This window comes from Ursus maritimus, unplaced genomic scaffold (assembly GCF_017311325.1).
Source record: "Ursus maritimus isolate PB19 unplaced genomic scaffold, ASM1731132v1 scaffold_22, whole genome shotgun sequence".
NCBI lineage: Eukaryota > Metazoa > Chordata > Mammalia > Carnivora > Ursidae > Ursus > Ursus maritimus.
In genome coordinates, this window is record NW_024424675.1 from 18,572,978 (window position 1) to 18,589,336 (window position 16,359).

At 51.1% G+C, this 16,359-nt stretch overlaps 1 long non-coding RNA gene and 1 pseudogene across 1 annotated transcript; one reads left to right on the plus strand and one right to left on the minus strand.

Annotated features, from left to right (window-relative positions):
* Positions 1-9,652: 9,652 nt before the first annotated feature.
* On the minus strand, positions 9,653-12,588 carry LOC121104540. Its single transcript, XR_005836854.1, has 2 exons — positions 12,348-12,588; positions 9,653-10,126 (listed from the first exon to the last, which is right to left on the minus strand). It is a non-coding gene; the product is annotated as an uncharacterized LOC121104540 (long non-coding RNA).
* Positions 12,589-16,136: 3,548 nt separating this feature from the next.
* LOC103674533 overlaps positions 16,137-16,359 on the plus strand; it is a 1,089-nt pseudogene continuing 866 nt past the window's right edge.

The following is a 16,359-nucleotide window of genomic DNA, read 5'->3' on the forward strand; positions in this document are numbered from 1 at the left end:
GGGCTGCAAACGTTTTCCTATATTTCTGTCTGGTCTTTTTATATTTTTATTTACCTAGATTCCCCTTCTCCCTCACCCCTGAGGCCTCTAGATACGTTTGGGGCCAAAATGGCCCAGGTTTTGCTGTTTTTGCTCCCAACTCAGAATGTTAGACCCCTAGAGCCCTGAAGCAAAGAGCCACCAGAGCTCAGGTAGGTCATCGCACTGTCCCGTCCGGCAACAGCTGCCATGCTCCCAGCGCGCTCCCGCCAGGTAGCGGGCGAGAGCCCCCTCAGCTGTGAGGTCCCGGCCAGAAAACTGACACGGAGGGCGCGACAGACACCTTGGGTGGGGGGGGCGGTGATGGGGCCTCTGGCCTTGGCTACTATCTCTCTGTAATGGAACCCAAACCCCAGGCTCACACGTGTAAACACACCTCTGAGTACACACATGCAAACACACCCCTGCGCGCGCGCACACACACACACACACACACATCTCTACACATACGCACGCACGCACGCCATCTGCTCTCATACCTGCCAGGAACCACTGCGGAAACGAATTCATGCCCTGCCTTTGTTTTGTATTTTTTTCCCCCTCACTGAAGACAGCAAGTAAACATTTTCCTTTCTCCCCTCTCAGGAAGGGCAGTTGGGGAGGAGAATAATCAATTTTTTTTTTAATTTCCCCACGACACATGTCCCTGTGATGTCTTGCCCCCGTGGTCTCAGCAGCACCTGGATGCAGGGACCTCCCCACTTCCCTCCTCACTGACTTGGAACCAGCTTGCAGAGGACGGGAACCCAGCAGTCATCTTGGGAGACAGCGCCTCGGAGCCAGGTTCATTTTTATTTTTCCAAAGCAAGTCAAATGACATTTTCTTTTTACACCAGGGTGTCGTGCGGTAACTCATACCTGTGACACCAACAACAGCTCTAGGCATTTGGGATAAGCAGCAACTTGGAGCAATTAAAGTCTAACAATTAAAGCCTTGACCCAATTCATAGAGGGCATCTGGAGAGTAATTCACACCAGCGTGCCCCACCTTGAGGCAAGGGGCCAGCCTGTGACACCCCAACCATCAGTCATTGGCTGTGGCCCCCTGGCGGGGGCAGGGGAGACAGTGTGTACATAATCTCTCAGACATTTCTGGGCCTAGAGACTCAGCACAGGGCAGTGCTCAAGCGAAGGGTCAGCTGGAGGCGTTAGCCGCCAACACTCACTCCCAGGAGCGGAGGTGGCGGGGAATGGGGTACCCGCTCATCCCCTCCTGCCCCTTGTGTTCCAGCAACAGCTGCATGCTCTTCTCACCGCAGCTCCAAGGGTTCTCACACTTGAGCGAGCATCCCCTGAGGGGACGCCTTCAAACACACATCGCTGGGTCCCACCCCAGGTCTGGCGTGGGGCCTGAGAATGTGCATTTCTTTTTTTTTTCTTTTTTTAAAGATTTTATTTATTTATTTGACAGAGAGAGAGAGAGACAGCCAGCGAGAGAGGGAACACAAGCAGGGGGAGTGGGAGAGGAAGAAGCAGGCTCCCAGTGGAGCAGGGAGCCCGATGCCGGGCTCAATCCCAGAACCCTGGGATCATGCCCCAGGCCGAAGGCAGATGCTTAAGGACTGAGCCACCCACGAGCCCCAAGAACGTGCATTTCTAGCAAGTCCTCCCCTGGTGACACGCTGCCCGTCTGAAGTCCATTCTTTGAGAAGCACAACTCAAAGCATTAAGGACAAGCAATCCCAAGCAATTAAAGGCTGAGTTCTGAGAGCAGATGGGCTTTCCTGATAAAACGGTCATTAACATCATGTGTTCAGCTCCCTGCACAACACCAATTTGGGGCAGGGTTTGAGGGAAGCACAGGGAGAAGGAGGGAGAGGCCCAGAGCGGAGAAGGCTTAGCTGCCGCAGCCTGAGGCTTTTACCCTGGCCGGGAGCCGGAGCTTTCTGAATGACGAATGGGGGCAGGAGGGCCCTGGCCCCCCTGGAGGCCACAAGGACTTGGGCTCTGAGAGCCAGATCTGAGTCGGCTCTGCTCCTGGCCTTCGCACCCCACCAGCGGGTCCCAGGGAACGATGCTCACCCTCAGTGGCACAGTGGGGCAAGAAGGTCTCCCCACAACTACCCATGAGAAGCCAGGGCCCGAGAGCAGAAGGGACATGTCCATTGACCCAGCTCTCTAGAAGCAAACCCGGGTTTGATCCCAGACTCTCACAAGCAAAGAGAGGCCTCTTGCGTGTGCGGTTCTGTCCTGATCCCTCTCGGGCTCAACGGCAGGCCAGTGGAGCAAAGCATCCGCGCTCCCACCCCCACCAGCGCGCTTGCCTTTGCAGAGTCTGGGAAACCGTCTCTACGTTCCCACACAAAACACTTCAGACGCCAGGTGTGTGGGGTTTTCCCACAGCAATGCGATTCATTTCTCCAGCGGCCACCAACTGGGTTGTGCTACAATTTAACTCCATTCTGAGTCTACCTACCTGCAGGCATCAGACCACACAGGTGAAAACTACTCCCCACTTCCGAACGTAAATTGGTGCGGCCACTGTGGAAAACAGGATGGAGGTTCCGCAAAACATTAGAAAACATTATCTGATCCAGCAATCCCACTTCTGGAGAAGTATCCCAAGGAAATGAAAATAGGATCTCAAAGAGATTATCTGCACCCCTGATTTCACTGCAGCATTATTCACAGTAGCCGAGATACGGAAACGACACGAGTGTCTGGCAACAGGTGAATGGATAAAGAAGATGGTGTGTGTGTGTGTGTGTGTGTGTGTGTGTGTGTGTGTGTGTGTGTAAAATGCAATATTGCTCAGCCCTGAGAAGGAAGGAAATCCTGCCATTTGCAACCACTTGGATGAAACTTGAAGGCCTTACGCTAAGTGAAATAAGCCATACGAAAGCAAATACTGTATGATCTCACTTACGTTGCTGAGAAAGTAAACCTTCAATGTCCTGATCACGAAAAAAGAAATGATAATTCTGTAGCGAGATGGAAGTGGAAACCAACACGAGGGTAGTAATCATTTCGGTATATACAAGTGTATCAATTCAACACATCGTACACCACTTAAACTCAAACAACGTTATATGTCGATTACATCCCAATAAAGCTAGGGGCAGATAGACTGCCCCTCACCTCAAGTGCCAATCTCAAGTCCAGCACATCCGTACTTCAGACTGCCCAGTTGTAAATCAGGGCTTCCCACAAACCCCCTCAGCTCCACTAATTTTCTAGGATGCCTCACAAACACAGGGAAATATCGACTTACACTTACATTACCAGGTTAGTAGAAAGGATACACATTAACAACCGGATGAAGAGGTTCATAGGAGTTCGGGAAGGGTCCCCCGCAATCCAGAGGCTACACAGGGACCCGATCCTAAATCACCTCATTAGCATAAACTCAAGTTTGATCAGAAGGACTTGTTAGGAATAACAAAAGACACTCCCATCGCCTAAGAAATTCCAACGGTTTTGAGATGCTCTGTGCCAGGAATGGAGACAAAGACCAAATACATCTATTTCTTATTATTACACTCCACATACACTGGCTTTAAGCAAAAAGGGAATCCACTGGCTCATAGAAATGAAAGGTTTCAGGGTTGCCAGCTTTAGGAATGGCTTAATCAGGGCTCAGTGTCTGCCTCTCAGTCCTGCCTCCTTCCTGGTTGGCTCCTGTCCTGGATTTAAGGTCAGGAGCTCCGGACCTCACTAACTCTCAGCAGGTCCATCAAGAAAGAACCTCTTCCTGGTGACGAAGGTCCTGGGAGCAGCTTTGATTAAGCCTGATTGGCTGACCGGTTTAGGTCAAAGATAAGCCAGGGGACTGGCAGGAAGAGAAGAGGAATCGAAGTGAGAAGAGGAATACCAGAAAAGGGAGAGCCCTGCAGCAAGTGTGTCTACACGTCTGCCTGCCTGGCTGTCCGGTCACCTGGTTGCCTGGTTATCTGATTCTCTGCTTGTCTGATTTACCTGGTCACCTGATCACAGGGGATCTCTCTGGGGCTGAGGTGCTGATTGAGGAAACCAACTTGCCTCCATCAGGCCCTTAAGTTGAAGAAGGAAAAGACATTAACTTCTAGGTCCCTGTTCCCAATTAGCTGAAGATAGAGGCTCTGGCGGACATCTTTGGGAAAACATGAGGGAGGGTCCCCACTTCTGCAAGAAGCCAGAGAGGAGGCCCTGACCTGAGTTCCTGAATACTCAGCCCCTGACCTGGCTCTCCCAAGGAACTGGAAGCTACAAAGATAGATTTGGGAGAACAACAGAGAACAGAGATCCTTGTACCAGTCAGGGTCCCAGAAGGAAATAGATGCAAATTCAAATCAGGAAAATCCTGGGAGAGTTTGATAAAGGGACTATTTACAGAGAGGCTTGGGCAGGGTATCAGGACATCTGGGGGGAGAGGGGACAGTAGTGACAACTGGACTCTCTGACCAGCCTGGGGTCTGGCGAGCCAAGGGGAGGGAGCTAGCAGCTAGGAGAGTCAGACCCTAGAGGCAGGGATGGCTCAACGGAGGCAGCTGGCCAGCCGGGAGCTGTGACCTGGGACAGGGACCCAGCCAGGGTAGGAGATTCTGGGAGGGAGCTGGTGGAGTAAATGCCCCACCCCTGACATTCCTCCCTCCCTCCAACGCCTGCTACTGCTCCCATTGGTCACACTCAGTGGGAAGCCAGAATGCCGGCAGCCCCCTGGGGCAATCCCACAGCCCAGCCTCCTGGGGCACAGAGCGAGGTGAAGAAGCTGGGAGGGTGGGCCTAGAGAGAGCCCAGAACAGCCTTGAGCACAAGAAGTACATCTGGGGGCTCTCCAGGGGCTGCTAAAACTGAAATCCAAAGGTCTGATGATTGGGATTCCCCCCCCCCTCCCTGCTCCAACCCCTCCAGGGGGACCCACAGGGTGGGAGGCAGAAAAGTCCCCTCAGGCTGCCATGACTCCAGGAACCTGGGGAGGTGCCCGTGAGAAAGGCCAGCCGTGCAGAGAACACTGGCTCCAAGCATCTCTGAGCCAACAGACGTCCTAAGGTGGGGAAGGGGTAATGACTCTGTGTCCAGGTATCATCTCTGAGCAGCTCCAGGGCCCCTCCTGGGTGCAAGGGAAGTCCTGACAAACTCGAGCACGCTGACAGGTAAGGATCACAGTCAGAGCCGGGCTTTAGGCAGGGGCCCCCCGGGCCTCCACGCAGGCCCCTACACGTGGCTTACTGCTCCGCTGTCACTGTCTGGCGATTCTGCATAATTTCATAACCTGCATTTCATAACCTTCACAACCTGCATTTTCATATTGCACAGAGCTCCCAGGATTGCGTAGCTGGTCCTGACGACAGATGGCCAACTTCTGCAAAGCCTACCTGGAAGAGGGTGGGGGCGGTACTCTGCCCCAGGCCTCCTGCAGGGACAGTACGACAGCCTGGGTAGAGGAGAGACTTCAGCCCTGGGGTGGGGAGGGTGCTTTTGGAGCCCCTTACATGGAGTCAGGTAGATGAAAGCCTACTGCTTCCGGGGGCAGGAGCAGCCCCACACAGAATGTGCAGACCAAGGCAAACCACCCCCAGGAGGCAGCCACAAGGGACAGTGGCTCCAGGTGACAAAGCCCTGTGTCACTTCCAGGTCCCCAGCCTGAGATGGTCCAGGTTCTGAGAGCCCCACACAGCACCAGCTGCCCTGCCAAGGTACCAGGGTCATCTGGCAGTCCCCAGGGCCTGGTGTCCTCTTACACCCTATGACATCACCTGGGCATCTTAGATGTCGGGGGGGTGGGGTGAAGCCAGCTCGTGTGGCCCAAGGGCAGGAGGTCAGGAGTGGTGGAGCTGGAAGGCACCAGTGCGCCAGGACCCACTGCTGGATATTGTGACACAGCCACTCCTGTGGGTAGACGGAGTCACAGAGACGGGCAAGAGAAGAGCGAGTGCTTCTAGGTCTACACCCCAACAGCAAAACTCTCAGGACCCCTTCTCTGTGGGGCACTAACCAGGCCCTTCCCTCGGTGTCATGAGATAGGCCCTATTATTACCCCTATACACAGTTTTATGTGCATGGGGTAGCAGCCGCCAGAGGCAGCCCCTGGCAAAGAGATGAGGTCCCCACCGCTGGAAGTGGTGACACTGAGGAAATGGACGGAGCGCGACAGCATGCCCTGCACCTGGCGGGAGGGGCCTGTGCACCCTGACAGTGTGCCGTGGTAGGCAGTGCGGAAGGGGGCTGCGTACTGAGTACCTGCCGATAAAAGCCTCTTATCAGCAAGCTCTCTCGCCTAAAAGACTTAGTAATGCCCCCATTTCAGGGATGAGGAAACCGAGGCTCCGAATGATGTGTTTTTGCCCAGATCACATCTAGAGGGCACGCGGCAGAGCGTGCTTTCATCTACCTGACTCCATGTAAGGGGCTCCAAAACCCAGGTCGGTCTGACTCCAGGGAAGGTACAAAGAGCACGCGCGGACTCGCAAGACGCAGGAGGCAGGAGATGCGGCAGGGACCGTCTTTCTCGCCGTAGGGAGCCGCTGGAAATGTCTGAACCAGTAACGCAATCGGGTTTGGGGTCTCAAGAGGTCTCTCCAGCGCTGTGGGGAGAGCAGAGGGGTTTGGGGCCAGACCGCAGGCAGAAAGGGCCCTGAAAGGCCTTTGCATTTGTGGGTGCTTCCAGTGGCCCATGCTTACCAGTGGTCCTGTGCTGCCCCCAGGTGGTAGTCCGCAGATTTGCTTCCTTTGCTTTCCAGCAAGTTCCCAGGTGATGCCGATGGTCTGGAGACCACACTTGGAGAACCACAAGCTTAGCTGTTTTCAAGACACCCTCTGGTCAAGCTGTCCTGCGGGGAGAAGGGGATTAAAGAGGATCCTGGCTTTTAAGAACTGTGACCTTAGGGGTGCCTGGGTGGCTCAATTAAGTGTCTGGCTTGGGCTCAAGTCATGATCTCAGGGTCCTGGGATAGAGCCCCTCATCGGGCTCCCCACTCAGCGGGAAGACTGCTTCTCCCTCTCCCTCTGCCCCTCCTCCACACTTGTGCTCTCTTTCTCTGTGTGTGTGTGTCTCAAATAAATAAATAAAATCTTAAAAAAAGAAAAAAAGAAGGATTGTGACCTCAGATGGGAGACACCGGAAGCAGGTGAGGGGGGCTTCTGAGAGTGCTGGGCTCAGAGAACAGCAAGGACTCAAAGGATCCCACTCCTGGAGGAGGCGGGAGCTTGGGGACATCCGTGACATGCCAGCCGCATTTTCCTATGTCATCTTTATTAATAGAAAAACATTTTTTTATCGCCGTTCTAAGCACTTTACATGTCCTAATTCAATTAATCCTCACCAATCTGTGAATTCTCTCATTAGCCTCCTACATGGGCTGAGTTGTCGCCCCCAAAATTCATATTTGATGTCCTAACTGCCAAAACCTCACAGTGTGGCCGCACTTGGAGATAGTCTTTAAAGACACAACTAAGCTAAAATGAGGTCATTTGGGTGGGCCCGAAGCCAATATATACTGGCGTCCTTATAAGATGAGGAAATTAGGATACGGTCACAGACGGAGGGAAGGCCATCTGCAAGCCAAGCAGAGGCCTGGGAAGAAACCAAGCCTGCCAAAACCTTGATCTCAGACCCAGAACTGTGAGAAAATGAATTTCTTTTTTTAAAAAAGATTTTATTTGTTTATTTGAGATAGAGTGAGAAAGAGAAGACAAGCAGGGGGAGCAGCAGGCAGAGGGAGGAGCAGGCTCCCTGCTGAGCAAGGAGCCCCATGTGGGGCTCGATACCGGGACCCTGGGATCATGACCTGAGCCGAAGGCAGACACTTAACCAATTGAGCCACCCAGGAGCCCTGAGAAAATAAATATCTGTTGTCTAAGCCATCCAGCTTGTGAGACTTTCTTATGGTAGCCCTTCCAGACGAATGCACTTTCATTGTACAGATAAGGAAACTGAGGCACACCAAGGTTAATTAATGTACCAGCAGCTACCTGAGCCCAAGTAGTCTGGCTTCCAGCCATGTTCTTTTATTTCTAAGCCACTAGGCACTATGTCCCCTTGCCCTCGTCCCCTCCCCTAAATACAGAGTGACATTTTTGCAACTCTCATTGGACTATTAAGATGGTCACCTAAAACCCATCTCCTTGCCACTCCTCCCACTTCCATCCCTTCTTCCCCACCGCAGCATACCACCCCTTCACCCCAAGGATTTTTCTCTGACCCAAATCAATGTTGTCCCTACTCTGTCAAAAGCCCTCAATGGCTCCCCACTGCCTTTGGGATGCAGCTTTTCAAAGCCAGTTGCAGACATCATGACACACCACCGGCAATACTTCAACACACGTGGTCTGCCCAGAGAGGCAGAATGGACCCCAACAACTGGCACGCCAAGTGGGTGTCTAGGTGATGACCACAACCACTGGAGGTCTCTCTTCTCTGGCTTTGGCTTATGAACAGTTCTGCTCCCTGCTTGTGTTTCGAGCTGTGCTGCTTTGTGCTGCATTTGCTGAGTCCTACTGACCATCAATAATAGATTGTTCCAGCCAACACTGGAATTTTCAATAGTTGGCATTTAGGAACAGGAGTGTGGAATTGGGGCCTTCCTTACTCGGGCCCTGGGTCATGTACCTTGGCCTGGACCTACCTATATGTCTCATTGCATCGTGTTGCAATTTCAGCCTAAGCCATGACTGATGCCAGGCTCAGAGGAACGACTCTTACTCTCTGACCCTTGGGTGTGTGACCGATGCCCTCGCGTGGCGGAGAGCAGTCATCGTGTGGCCTCCTGAAGTTCACACTTCTAAAAAGCCGATGGCTCCGCTGAGCCCTATGAGCTTTAAAGGGAAGAGACACCATGCCCCCCCCCCATGGCACAAACCCAAGGCTATTCCTTTAAAACACATGCTTCGCCTCCTTCTTCACTTAACATAGCCCTGCCACCGTGGAACCCACCTACAATACCCTTCTTAATACGACTTCTACCACCCAGCGTAATTATGTTGAGACCCATCTATGTTGTTGCAGGTGTCAGTAATTTGCTTCTATTCCCAGGCAGTGTTTCCTCGTACACCATAATTTGTTTACCCATCCTTCTTTTGCTGAACATTTGGCTTGCTTACAATTTTTGACTATTACAAACAAAGCTGCCATGAACATTCACATTTTGTATGAACATTTTCTTTCTCTTGGGTAAATACATAGGAATGAAATGGCTTGGTCATGTGATAGGTGTATGTTTAACTTTTTAAGGAATGCCAAACTCTTTTTCAAAATGGTTGTACCACTTTCATTTCCAACAGTACTGAGAGTTCCCGTTGACCTTCACCCTCAACAACACTTGTTGTGTCTTTCTCCTTCTTTCAGTTTTTCTAGTGGGTGTATAGTAAGACTCCATTGTGGTTTGATTTACGTTTCCCCTATGACTAACTAGGTCGAATGTCGAACACCTTTTTGTGCACTTACTTGCTATCTGTATCCCTTCTTTGGTGAAGTATCGGTTCAAATCTTTTTCCATACTTTGTTGAGTTGTTGGTTTCTTATTACTGAGTTTTAAGAGTTCTTTATATATTCTGAATACGAGTAATGTATCTCGATGGTCTACGCCTACACTGGCCAATATGGTAGACCCTAGCCATATGAGGCTGTTGGGCACTGGAAATGTGGCTGGTCTGAATCAAGATGTGTTTTAAGTATAAAATGCACAGCAGATTTTGAAGATTTATAAAATATCTCATTATTTTGTATATTGATTTCACATCACAGTAATAATGTTTTGAATAGCTTGGGTTAGATAAAATATATTATCACAAGTGATTTCATCTCTTTATGTGTTTAATGTGGCTACTAGAAGACTTTGAGTTACACAAATGACTCACATTAGATTTCTGTTGTACAGCACTTTGAACCAATCATAATAATATTATTCCGTATTAGGGTTCTCCATAGAAATAGAATTAATAGAATTGATTGATTGATTGATTGATTATAAAAAATTGGCTCATGTGGTTATGGAAGAAGGCAAGTCCCAAGCACTCCAGGGTGAGTCAGCAAGCTGGAGACCCAAGAGACCTGGTGGTTTTGTTCCAGTCCAAATCCAAAGGGCTGATAACCAGGATTGCTGCTGCTGTGGTTCCCATCCAAAGGCTGGCAGGCTCCAGACCCAAGAAGAGCTGATGTTTGGGTTCAAACCTGAAAAGAGGAAAAGGTCGATGTCCCAGTTCAAAAGCAGTCAGCTAGGAAGAACTCTCTCTTACTTGGGAGAGAGTCAGCCCTTCTGTTCTATTCAGATTTTCAAATGAATGAAGCGTACATTAGGGAGGGCAATGTGCTCCATGGAGCCAACTAATTTAAATGTTAATTTCATCCAAAAAAACCTTCACAGAAGCACCTAGAATAATATTTGACCAAAATATCTGGGCACCCCATGGCCCAGTCAAGTTGACACATAAAATTAAGCATCATACGATCCATTTTCCAGCCTCCCTTGAAGCTAGAACCAGCAACCCAGTTATGGGTAATGAGGTGTGGAAGGGAAATCTGCTCAGGGAGTCTTAGGAAAACTTTCGCTCCCATAGAAGGAGACATGATTAGCACCTTCTTTGTGTCTCCCCAGCTTACATGTGGCTGTGATGCCTACACCTGGAGTAGCCATCTTGTAACAAATGAGGGGAGAAACATCAACGTGCTAAGGATAATGAAGCAGAAATATGCAAAAAGCCTGGGTGCCCAATGGTATTTTGGGTAATTAAAACAATACCAGCATTCAGCTTGCCTTTGGATTTCTTCTTAGGTGGCTAAAATAAACCCCTATTTATTAAGTTCACTGTCATATTTTTGTTGTTGTTACTTGCAGCCGAACACATTCCTAACTGATGTTAGAAAAATAGTAGGCAGTATTTAAGGCATTAGGGATTACAACAGTAAATAATGCCCTTGGGGTGAGAAGGCTCATTTTATTTATTTATTTTCAAATATTTTATTTATTTGAGAAAGAAAGAGAGCGAGAGAGAGAGAGCGTGCACGCGCGCACGCGTGCGTGAGCAGGGGGAGGGGCAGAGGAAGAAGCAGACTCCCCGCTGAGCAGGGAGCCTGATGTGGAGCTCAATCCCAGGACGCTGGGATCATGACCTGAGCCCAAGGCAGATGCTTAACCAACTGAGCCACCCAGGCAGCCCGGGAAGACTCATTTTAAGGGGGCGGGGGTCAACATGTAAACAAGATAATGTAAGACTGTGGTAATTACGATGAAGGAAATAAATAGAGGGAAACTGGGTATAGTTCCTCTGTGATATGATAATTAAACTAAGCTATAAAGAACTGAAAACGAGCTGGCCACACACACACACACACACACACACACACACACACGTGAGAAAAGGATTCTCCAGGCAGAAGGAATAGCAGGTGAAAACACTCTGAGTTGGAAAAGAGCTGGTGGAGGAACTGAAGGAAGGCATGGGACCAGAAGAAGCAAAGAAGAGAGAATAAGAGTGAGGCTGGAGAAATAGGCAAGCTCCAGATCATGAAGGTTTGAGGGGCCACAGAACATAACTGGGCCTTTAGGTGCAATGCGAAAGGCTTGAAGGCTTTTGTGTCACACCCACATGGTATTAAGTAAGAGAATTCTAGTTGCAATGTGAGATGTGGAAGCTGGAAGACCAGTAGGAAGAGGTTTCAGTACACGGAAGAAATAAAATAGATAATCACATATAAAGTTACAGAGCTAAGATGGGACATATGATGGAAATTCATAGGCAACAAGATCGGTGTGGCTTGAGACACCAAAGCTTTCTCAAGTCTGTCATTACACTGGGATGCCTGGGGGACTCAGTCGGTTAAAGAGTCGGTTAAACTCAGACTCTTGATTTCCGCTCTGGTTGTGATCTCAGGGTGGTGAGATCCAGCCCCAGGGGCTCCGCGCTCATCATGGAATCTGCCCGCATATTCTCTCCTTCTGCCCCTCCCCCCACTCACGCAGTGCTCTCTCGCACTCTCTCTCTAAAATAAATAAATCTTTTTTCAAAAAATCTGTAAGTACCCACCAACGACCTCAGATTACAGGAGCTGGTCTGATTCTCTCCACTTGTTATGAGAAGAATCTGTGATCCGAAGCGGTGATACCTGGCTCAAGACCACAGAAATCACTCGTGGAATCAACCAGCTCCTTCACCGCAGCTTCCATGCCTGGCCTTCATGAACCCCAAGGTTTTCTGAGCCAAATTACCATGCATTTCCCCCAGTAAACCCACCAAGTCCTTTGCTCCTGAAAACTACCCTCAACTTTGCCAGCTACAAATGTTTACCCGACCCCAATCTCAGCTCTCCTCAGTTCCAAGGTTCCACTTTTGGAAAAACTAGTAGGCTAGGGGGTTGGCGTGGGGGACGATTTGGGAGTCGCCAAAGCACTCACCAGATCCACGAGGGGGCAAAAGAGAGCCAACGGACGGGCTGCCATCCTTTCTCTGACTCCCAACCCCGGGAGGAAGTGGAGTAAGAGAGGAGAGGAGGCCCAACTTTGGGCTGGGATGGGGAGGCAGGGGCCGAGGGAAGGGGAGGCCCCAAGAGCACGTCAACGGCTCCCCTCGCCCTCAGATCCACGGTGCGAAGGGCCTCTGTCACCCCCACCGCTAGGCAGAGCGCGGTTAGGGCTGGAGTCTAGCCTCCGAGGTAAGACATACCTGGAGGAGGGGGCGGGGCTTTACGTCTCCGTCAGCCATTGGCTGCGGGCTGCTGGGGGTGGGGACACATAGCCTGCCAAGCCCTGAGCTCCGTTTGAGCTAATTCTCTAGGGAAGAAGGCAGCGGTGACCCAGCAGCAGGCACCGAGTACAGCAGCTGCCGGGAGGGGGGAGGGGGGGACCAGCCTGTAAAGGGATCTGGGGGAGGCACCAACAAGCGGCCACTTAAGTCCCCTTTCCAGTTTACTCCTGTCCCCTTCCAGCCTCTCATCGCTCTTTCCAGGGTAGGAACAGAGGAGCCTATCCTCATGCGGACGGAGAGACACTGGGAGGGAGTTTTCTTAGCAGCTGGACAAAGTCTGTGAGAGTCTAAGGGGTGCTGAGCCCGGCCTCCCGCACTCGATCCTCTTGCCAAGCCCAGGGGAATCTCTCTCTTGCACAACATTTGCCCGTCTCCTATTTCCTGCCTAACTACAGAGGGATTAGGTCATACTTTTAGCTTTTGACCTATTTCTTTTCCTCCAGAGGACCAGGCTCACTTTTTCCTCTTTATAGTTTTGCAAAAAAAAAAAAAAAAAAAAAAGCCACCCCCCCCCCCCAAAACCTGATTATACAAGGGACTTGACTATATAATTGAAACTAAGAGAAATGGAATACCACATACCCGCTAAGATATCCCCCCGGCCAGCCTCTGCTGGCTTTGGGAGCCCACTAAGCACCATAAAGTTTGAGAAAACGAATGTCCAGCACCTCCATCTCCTACCTGTGACTGAGGAAATCCCCACTGACTGGGTCAGCACAGAAATTACACGAGATTATTTCACTCTCATTTCCAAAACTGGGGGCTTTAGCCAATAGGGTTTTTCCACCCAGGTCTTTGAGTCCGGAGCAAATGATGCGAGGAAGGGAGAACCATAGAGGATCCCCCTGGTGGTGGTGGTGGTGGCAGCAATGACCAGGAGCTAGGGGCAGTGTAGGTGGCAGTGGTGGCCGTGGTACCCCCCCCCCCCATGCTCCAGCAGTGTGGTTTTGATGGTGGCGCTGGCTACCCAGCCCCCACCCCTTGTGCCTGTGTGGTCTCTGGGTCTAGTTGACCAAGGGCCCTGTGAGCTAATCAATCCCCTTTGATTAGGCTCCTTTTCTGCTCTGGTCACAGCCTGTTTCTGTTGCTTGCAGCTCTGACCTGACTGATGCAGGGTCTTTGCAGGGTTGGGGCAAGGAGAGGTGATAGGATCTTGATTTGATCTGACTTGCACTTTGAAGAAATCCAAGCATAGAGAGGACAAAATGTGAGTAAACCAGTTAGACCGATGCTTAGGGCTCTTCGGGCTGGGGTGGTGGCAGTGGGAGAAGTTGAATGGAGCTTGAGAGGTGAAATTGAATTGCGTCAGTGATGTAATGGATGTTGGAGAGTAAAAGGAAGGCATCATGATGCCCACGTTTCTGTCTTTTGTAAATGGGTAGTGTGGGAGATTGATGGCAAAAACGGTCCCATTTCTCTCCCCTCCCACCAATGTGACCTTGTAGTTCCTCCCATGAAGCGGCTGAGCCTATTTCCAAACCCCTTAAAGTAAGGCTTAGCCTTGAGACTTGTTTGTCCAAAAGAGTGTGGCAGAAGTGACAGTGTATCAGTTCCAAGTCATGATGTCATGAGGCCTTGCATATTTTCACTTGCTTTCCTGGACCCATGTAATCACTGTGTGAACAAGACTGGACTGGTGTGCGGAGGGCCGTCCTACACCAGCCAGCTCCCAGCCAATGCGGCAACTGATGGCCAAAGCGTGCGTGTGCCCAGCCAAGACTAGCTAGGCCCAGCCAACCATAGACCCATGAGGAATAGTAAATAGTTAATGCTTTAGGCCACTGAGTGTTGGGATGGTTTGTTACACAAGAGCTAACTGATATATATATGGAGAGAGAGAGAGAGAGAGGAGGATAGAGAGAGAGAGATAAGGATTGAGATAGATCCATCCTGACCAAGCCCACCACCCTCTGGTCTTTCAAGTATCCCTGTTTACCTGGATTTGCTAGTGATCTCCTCTACCTACAAGGTTGGACTTCTCTGTCCCAAGTCTATCTTCAGTACACTTGCACTTGCTCTGATTTTTCTTCATGCTCTTTCTTGGGCATCCCAGCTGCCCCTCAGGCCAGCCCTGGGCTTCTTATGCCCCAGAAGTCTGCTTTATCCCAGAGTCCCTGCCCCCAGCATCAGTACCTGTTGCTGGCCTTTGAGATTTGCTTTGTTCTCTGAGCCTGGGTTCTCAGTCTCAGAAGTGATTCGAACCCCTAGAGCCCTATTTGGGAAACACTAGGCCCCAGCACAGAGCAGCTGGGGGATGCCATGCTCCTTTGTACCCACTCTCAAGGCCTCACCTGCGCCCTTCTGGAACATCTGTGACTGACGGATCTTCCCACTACCTCTCTGACAGGCTGCCCTCTGCTCTTCTCCACTCAATACTCAATACTGGGCCCCTGGGGAGAGCCAGGTTCTGTGTAAGGCTCATCCTGTGTGGGTCCCCAGAAACTACTTCGTCCCACCAACTCAAAGACCCCCAGGCAGCTGGTGGAGATGGGGAGCTGGGAACTGACCTGGGACCTCTGTTTTGCCTCCTGTGAATAAAGATACCCCCGAACACAGTAAAAAGGATGACTTATTGGGTATAACCCCATTGACTGACATAATTTTCACATCCTTGTTTTACATCTTTGCTTGGCACAGGCATCTAGGCATGGTGGAGACATCATTTCCTCTTTCTATCATCATCTATTCTAATGGGAGGGAGAAGAGGAAGTGAAGACTCTTCCCAAGACCTAGGGAGAACTGCTCCAGTTCTTCTTTCCAGGGGGTTAGGGAGAGGCTATAGATAAAGCAGATGGACCTGAATGCATGAAGACGCCTCCCTTCAGCCCAGTTATCTGGGATGCCTGTCCCTCCCGGCATAAAAAGAGCTATCTCCCCCCCACACACCCGCCCCACCTACCTCAGGTGCCCCCACGCCGAGGCAGCTCATGCTGGGCTTTCTGTCAAACAAGGTGAGAGCATGTTGAGAGATGGATAAGTCCATCACTGGTCCAGACTATGGGGGACCCATGACGTCTCTGCCTACCCTAGCTGCCGGCGGGTACGGGCTGGCACTGGCTACAGATGCAGGAGAGGATGTCTGAAGCATTGTTCTGGCGAAGGCTTGCAGAGGGCACAGAGCCTTGGGGAGAGAGGGGACAGCCATGGGGGCTCTCGCCAGCCCCTGCCTGTTCAAAGTGTGTGTCCATCTGACTCCCATAAGGCCCTGGGCTTGCACTTGTAGGCACTTGCAGGAGCAGAGGACTTGTGGGGCTCCCTCTTTGATACAGTCTGGCAAAGAACACGCCGAGAGGAGGAAGCAAGGTCAGGCCAGATGAAAGGGGCGGGGTGGGTGGGGGCTGAGGGAGGTCATTTCATGACTTGATACTCTTGGAACCTGACCTGCTCATACAAAAGTGGCCTTGGAGAGCAGCGAGGGCTGGGACGCTGGGAGTATCTCCATGGATGCTGAAGGGAGACATTACCCACATCCTCCCCTGAGTTCTTCCCTGATGAAGACGCGGCAGAAAGGAGGGCAAAGTAGGAGAGCTGGTGAGCCCTCATTCCTGTTCCCTCACGTCTGGGAACTGGAGGGACCCATCCTTGGATGGGCGGTTGCCGCCTGAGATGGGAAAACACGGCGTCAGAGAGCTGGGGGGGGGGGGGGGGGGGGGGGGGGGGGGG